We start from the raw sequence: 7,699 nt of genomic DNA on the forward strand, positions 1-7,699 counted from the left end.
TTTTTTTTTTTTTTTTTTAGCAATAATAAGTGTCCTGCCATTCTGAGGCAAATTGAGAATCAAAAAATTATTTTCAATTGTTGCTCAGACTCATGAAAGATTTTGGCCCTAGATTTCATCTTCCAAAAATTGGAAGAGTCAATTGCTCCTTTATTTAAATTAATGTTTTTAAATACCTATCTAGGCCATTTAGACTGATTTCCCTACCCCATCTGCCTATGCAAGAGCTCTCTTCTGCTTGGAGGACAAATGTATTTAAAATGGGGATGGTTCTTAAGGCAAAGTTAAGAACCTTTTTATTTTCCCACCTTTTTATTTCAGCTTTCAGAAGTCGAATGGATGAAATTCATTGTAGAAAATCCAAAATTTTCAATGGAAAGAAAGCACAACATAAAATACCATTGTAAAGGATGTTTATCATACCCCAATTAATGAGAAGTAACCTTAATGCCCAACATAAGGAGATGCTTACATAAATTGGGCTGCATCTAGACGAGGGACTATTCATGGTGCATTTAGTAATTTCGTTTTCCTGGAATATATTCCTAGAAAAGATCGACAAGACAAAACTATTAACATTGCCTCTGGATGGCAATTGCAAATGGTTTTAATTTTTTTCCCAGCATTTTCTCCAGTGAAAATGTAATATTTTAGTAAAAAGAAGAAACCATAAAAGTTCCTTTAACGAGAAAAAAATAATAGAATATTATGTTAGGAGAAAAAAAGTTGGGTTTTAAATTTATGTACATAGTAGAAATCCTGGTAGGAAATAGACCGAAATGTCGATAATGATTATTTCTTTTACAATTTTGTTTGTTTTCCAAACTTCCCACAAAGAGTATGTATTACTATTAAAACCAGGGGGGGAAAATGGTGACTTTTTTTTGGAGGAGGGTCCCCTTGTCAGAATAACGTTAGTACTTCCTTCAAACATTATATAACACCCCCCCCCCCGCCCCCCGTGTTTTTAGACCAATTCAGGGTCAGGGGAAGTAAAGTCAGCTACATTTATTAAAACACTGAAGCTATTCTGAATCAATGAAAATCAGTGCTTCACAGCGATTCCAAGGACAGTTTCAATGTGCTGTACAGAGCGTAGAGCCTTCAGCTTATAAAACTGGCCTCCTTTTGTGTAGGCGCTCAGAGCTACAGCATGGTGACAAAAGGGAGCAATGATTTTGATTCTATCCGCATAGAAAAGTGGAACCCTCTGGGGTATAATGATGTTCTGGGATGCCACATGGGCGAGAAAAAGCCCCACTGCTCTCCCACTCCTTACCGCTCTACGCAAGCCTTTCATTCATGCTGTGTCGGGGCTTCCGTTAAAACCATCTCCTTGTGAAATGCATTGGCTCCTTTATCCCGGAACTCCTACTCCCCCTCCCCAGGCCAACTCAAAACGAGAGTTTTCTCGTGGCTGGGGGTGCTCTAATACCTCCCTCTACCTGGAACATCCCGCAGCCTTCTCGACTCAGCCAGTGACCCCAGAGTCAGGCCCCAGAGGCGCTCTTCCACCTCCTCCCTTCCCAAGCTGTGACCCCTTGGGGTTCCCACAGCAACCTTTGCGTATTTCTGTCATCCTACTGTACTATTTACAGGGTGTTTTTCCTGAGGCTGCAAACGCTTTGCCGGGCAGGCTTCCTGTCTTGTTCAAATGTTTGAACCCTGCAACCTTGCACAAAATTGGTGCAGGACAGGTGTTAATTTATTCCTGGGGAATCCCTGGGAATCCCGTGAGAAGCTGGCTTTCAAATGTACATTTTGTAAATTCCTCTTTCTAGATAACAAGTTTGCTTAAGGCAAAGGTCTGCCTAGCTCCAAGGTCTTGGTGAGCCAGGTTCAGAGCAGAGGCCTGGCACCTGTGCAAAAGGTCCCCACCCTTTTACTCTGTTTTCCTCATCTTGAAATTCTTAATATTTTTGAACAAGAGTCCCTGGTTCTTCGTTTTGCACTTAAACCCACAAATGATGATGAGCTGTTTCCTCTGACCTCAGTGAGTCCCAATTGGGTATTACACACATAATTGCACACTCCTCAAAATCACCTGCGAAATTAGATGCATTTATCCTTGTGTGTGTTTTTCTGGGGAACAAGTCTATGCTTTCATCTGCCCCCCAGAAAAGTTCAGAACCACTGTTACGAATAATAACAGCAATAGTGAACCCTCACCCGATGCTTGTGTGCCAGACTATATGAGTTTACACGTGTTGCCTCACGCTCCACCAGATTATAACTGGGCTGAGGCAGGGCAGAGGGCAGTATCACACATTTTCCTCCTTTCTAAAACTCCCCACTCCTCATTCTCACCCAGAGAAGAGAGAAGAAAACCACCAGCAGGTCCCCCCTTCTTCCGTAGTGTTTGCGGGAGCCTAAACCGCTTATACTTCCTTCGTTAGGGGGACAGAATTCCCCCCAATTTTTCCTAATCTCACTTCAAGTCCCACCGCTACTCTCAGCTTTCCCAAAGGTGATGATGTCCTCTTTCGCCACTCTGGGAAGAGGTGATTGGGAAAGCGAGAAAGAAGCCCCCTCCTGTGGAGCTGACTGGTTGTACGGATAACAGGAAGGAGCTGGAGTCCGCTCACCAGGACCCCTGCGGCCAGGATTCTGGCTTGAGCCTGCGTGATGGGTGCACCGCCCAGCTTGGCAGGGAGCAGATGCCCTGGGTGTGCATGTATGGATAGACAGGCAGCCTTGCGGAAACCCGGGTGGGCACTGAGTGTTGGGGGTTGAGTAACGAGGAGGCTTCTCTCTGCCACTGCCTGTCCTAACACAGGTTAGCACCTACAGTTCAGGTTCATTAATGTGCTTTATGTCTCACCGTAACTGGAGTGTGAATATAGGTGCAGAATATCACACCCATTTACTTTACACATCTCACTCTTAGGCTGGGTCTTGTGAAAGCAGGATGAAAACTCAAGACTGGTGGGCACCCACCCCTGGTTTTGCTGTAGCACGAGGGGAACTTATGTCCTTGTGAATTTCTGGGGGAAAAAACAACCTTGGATACAGAGGACCCCCTAATTCACCCTCAATTCTCTGAACACTGTATTATCACTTCTTTCTTTCCTTCAGCCATCTCTCTGAACTCTTTACTTCCTGAATTCGGAAGCCAAACTTTACAGTTTTAGACCAGATTGGGTTCTTTGGAGTGTGTGTCTGTTTGTAGTTCAACAAACTTATCATGGCTACAGGTCGTGGTTCCTGCTTCTTATCAATCTGTTCCTTCACTTTCTGTTTTTATCGTCCTAGTTCTGGGCTCACCAACGAGAATGTCTTATTGTACCTGTCCTTTGGGAGGCTTTCCTGTAACAAATGCCAGATTGTTCTTACTCCCTGGCTTCCTGGTTTCCTATCAGTTAGAGTTGCTGATACTAACAGTGTATGTTCAGCTCAGTGCTGACAAACACAAAACGAAAACGAAAAACAAAAACCCACAGGAACTATTAGTTGTCCTAGAAGTTTTCAGTCTTAGTGAAACAGACAAAACAATTTTGACAAGCACGCTGCTGGAAGATAATGGAATCGTAAAAACGGTCTGAGTTGCTTGCTGCCTTCTCTTGCCAGGCTGCTTCCCCTTCTCTGCTGCTGCTTCTGTTCTCAGAAGCTTCCAGTCACATTCCCCACTGGAAGGGGGAGGGGGGAGGGAAGACCAACACTGTGGAGCACCTAATATGCATCAGGTCCTGCATTTAATCCTCAAAATCAACCTGTGATGCAGGTTATGACAAATCGAGGAACAGAGAGATTAGTAACTCACCAAATAAGTTAGCAAGAAAGTGGCCCTGAAACCACATGTATCATGTTCTCACCAACTACCTCTTATAGACTCTTTTGTAGTGTCGGCTTTCCATGTCAGTCTGCCTCACTGGGTCCTGGGTTCCTTCAGGGCAAGGGCTGTGTCATCATGTACATGTTAAGCACTCAACAGAGGTCAGTTTCTTTATTTCTCTCCCTACCCTTCCCCTCGTCATCACTAAATACAGACTTGAAAGTGTCGTCTAACGATGTGCCTTGCATTCTCCTTAATTCGAGGATTTATTAATGTTTAGGCAACTCGATTTAATTGAGGAAATAATATCAACACACATGATGTGAATAATACAAAGCAATGAGTACAGTAGGTGCTAGTTGGGTGTTAGGGGACAGGAGATTTATAAGGGCAGAAATAGCCGTGGTAGCAATAAATTTCATAAAAGATGTGGGGTCTTGAGCCATAGAGGATGAATAGGTTTTGGATTTTAATCTGTGCATTCAGATCACAGGTGTTTATTAAGCTCCTATCCCATGGTAGGCCTGGCTCTGGGTATGGAGAGTGAGGAATCGAGTTAATAAGTCAATGATAAACTAGGGAAGGGCATTTGGGACTGAACTTCGTGCTCTCTGGGAGAAGCTCAGAGCTGTCACATAAAGAACACTGCAACCTCTTGAGAGGTTAAGGCAATGGGAAGAACTGATCTTTCTTTCCCCCCCAAAGAATATCTTTTAGGAGAGATGAATGAGGGATGGGTGCCAACTACCAACCATCAATTAGTATGTCTTTTAGATTCTCCTTCAGCAATGCTCCAGTCTTCTCAGGAAGAAATCGGTTTTAAAAGTGTCAAAAGGACAGCTTTTCCTGGAGATCTTCCAGCTTCGAGTTAATTCATCTCACTTCTGAAGCTGTGAAATCCTAACATCACACAGGTCCAGCAGGGTCTAGAAAGAAAACACTTAGATTGAAAAGGATAATACTCATTTAGAAACCATGTATATGATCGGCAGGCAGGGCTCAATCTGTGCTCTAATGAAGAATTACACACATGAAATGCAAACTTGAGGTCATAAGGAATGTCAGGACCCGTGGCAACTGCTTTCATCTTTTCAAGAGAACTCAGTGTTAAAGTTAGAAAGGTTATAGAGAACATTCGGTTCTAGTCCAGATTTCTGCTGGTGAAGAAATTGGAACCCAGAGAGGTGTTCTAGTCTGTCACCCCGGATCTCATAGTTGGTGGAGCTCAAATTGGGGTCTTCGGGTTCAAGAACGGTGTTCCAAATATGTCAAGGTGTAAAGTGCGTGAAATGTCTGCATATACAACGAATATCTCTGGAAAGACACCCAAAGAGTGGGTAATGGTTGCTTCTGAGAAGGGGAGCATGGGTGGGAGGGAGATTTAATATTCACTAAATACCGTTTTTACCTTTTGAATTTTGTGTTGGGTATTTGTTACCTAATCAGAAAAAGAGATAATTTACTTTTTAGAATTCAATGAAGTCCTAGGTATTGCTTTGTCTCCCCATTTTTCTCATATTTGTGTAAAGCATTTTTTCTGACTCAGCCTCTCCCAGTATGTAAATGATTCCGCAGGAGCAAGGTTAAGCACTTTGGAAGTGGCGATGGCGGTTGGTTACTACTTTGTGGCTAGAACAAGAAGAGCCTTCTGAACCTCAAGCCACTGCTATTCCAGCGTCCCAACTTCCTGCCAACTTTGACTGTGGCACAATCTGGCAGGCTAAAACCCAGAGAAACACAAATCAATTAGCAGTCAGTGGTTTCATTCACTTCAGAGCTGGATATAGTCATTAACAAACCTTGATGGAAAGGTCTGCGTTAGCCAAACCTCCATCCTTTCCAAGACAACGGAAGATGCAAAGGCGGGAATCCAATGTAATTCACTAGTAAGCGCCTTCAATGGGCAGAGCCTTGTGCTAGAAGAATCGGGCTGCTCCTTGACCCCAAGAAAAGTTGCCAAGTAGAGGCGGTGAAAATGCCTGTGTCCAGAGAACAGTGTAACAATGGAAGAGCTAACCATCTGCTGGAATTTTTCCAAAAATAGTATTACAAGAGAGGGTAGTGTGTGATGTATTCCACGAGATTTAATGCATGAATTTCATTGAATGAGTGAGAGGAATGTGGCTCAAACTTCCCAAGCTAGTTTTTCTATTAGGGTTTCAATTTTAAACTCCAGTTGATATGGAAAGTTAGAATGTATAGTTAGCTTTAAAAAAGAAAAAAAATGCTACTTCATTGGATATTGAGACTTTATGACATTTTGAAGGATACAGAGGTAAGATTTACTTTCCTCTTAGGTATCTACATATGCCTCTCTATTAATATTGTGTACAAAAGTATTATTTGAGTGGCTGTTAAGCTTCTAAAGCCTAGAGTTATCTTTACATGCTATTTTGTCTACAGCAGATCTTCTATGTCCTTGAAACAATCTAATAACACTACCATCCATTAATTGCGCACTATACGCAAAGCACTATGGTAAGTGCTTTATATGAATTTTTCACTCAATTCTCACATCCACCCCTTGAAGTACTTACAGAAGAATCTCACAGAGATCAAATAATGTGTGCTAGTTCACAAGTGGTAGAGCAAGGACTCAAATCTAGGTCGTTATTAAACCAGTATTTAATGACTGCCTATGTGCTAGGCATGAAAGGTAGAGGATAAACACAGCTGGTACCTGCTCTCTGGAAGCTTGTGATCTACAGAAGTCTTTAGATTCCATAGTCTGTAGTTTTGACATTGACATTATATTACCTCCTTAGGTCTGTGCAAAGAGGAACCACGTTTTCAAAGTCATTTACTCCTAACACAAAACTGGCAACCTGAAGGAATCTGGCTAAGCATTCCCATTCCCTAATCCTCCACTCCCTTACACTTACTGCAATCAGATTTCTGTCCTGTGCTCAGAAGTATGAAGAGCAGTCTGGAACCACAGGCTGTGACGGTTGGGTCATTTACTAACTGCCTGTCCTTACTCAAGCAACTTAACTCCTCTGAGCCTTAATTTCCCCATCTGAAAATTGGTATATTACCATTGCATGTGCTTGTAGGGCTAACTAAGTGAGGTGATAAGGCCACCACATAGTATACGTGCAACAGTAAAAGGTCGCTGTTACGATTAATAGGATTAGGGAGCACAAGAAAACCTCAAGCCCACGTGTTATGAGGGCTCGTTTCTCAAGCGCTTCTAGTAGTGTTTGCACAGCTGTGTAGAGGTCTTCCCTCTCGTAAAGATGCACGCAGTCCGATCGATCCCGCTATCTGGGGCATACGTACGCAATGAATATTAGTTGGATGAACGAACGACTGAAGGCAAAGTCAGTCTCTCAGTGAATTAAGAAATTCAGATGGGTAGGTCATTCATAAAACAAGAAGTCGATACAAACCCCCTCCTAAAACGATGCCCTCTGTTCCCGTAGCCCCCTGCAAAGTTTCAGTGAACTTAAACTGTAAAACGGGCATACAGACACTTCAGAGCCAACCGCGTACTTGTGAGACCGGACAAAAGGCTGGACGTGAAAACCTTCGTAAACGAACATCCACTACAAAGTGCGTGGGGATGGGGATCAGACACGGCCCCCGCCCACGCTCCGCCCCCTCTTCCCGGTTTTTCCCGGCAACCCGCCCCTCCGGCGTCATGTGACAGGGGTGCCCTGCCGGGCCGAGCTCCTGATTGGCCTGGCTGCAGAACGCTTCGCGATTGGCCCGAGGCCGGCGGGCCCCCGCCTCCCTCCTCCTCCTCGCCGCGGCCCACGTGAGGGGGGCGAGTCACGCGATTTCCGGGAACCCGTCAGGAAGGACATAAACAAAACAAACCCGAGGCAGCATGGAGAGGGGCCGCGGCCCCTGCAGCGGAACCGGACCCAGCCCCTGAGCCGCCCCGCACCCACAGGTGAGCGCCGCTGCCCGCCGCCCGGAGCTCGC

General features: G+C 44.4%; 1 protein-coding gene across 3 annotated transcripts in view; it reads left to right on the forward strand.

Annotated features, from left to right (window-relative positions):
* Positions 1 to 7,554: 7,554 nt before the first annotated feature.
* The window catches only part of CREBRF (CREB3 regulatory factor), a 43,533-nt gene continuing 43,388 nt past the window's right edge, over positions 7,555 to 7,699 (forward strand). For all 3 annotated transcript variants that reach the window (XM_023537148.1, XM_023537147.1, XM_011370981.2), the window contains exon 1: positions 7,555 to 7,667. The gene's annotated coding sequence lies outside the window, so the exon portion shown is untranslated. The remainder of the gene's footprint in view (positions 7,668 to 7,699) is intronic.

Source organism: Pteropus vampyrus, unplaced genomic scaffold, assembly GCF_000151845.1.
Source record: "Pteropus vampyrus isolate Shadow unplaced genomic scaffold, Pvam_2.0 Scaffold179, whole genome shotgun sequence".
Lineage (NCBI taxonomy): Eukaryota > Metazoa > Chordata > Mammalia > Chiroptera > Pteropodidae > Pteropus > Pteropus vampyrus.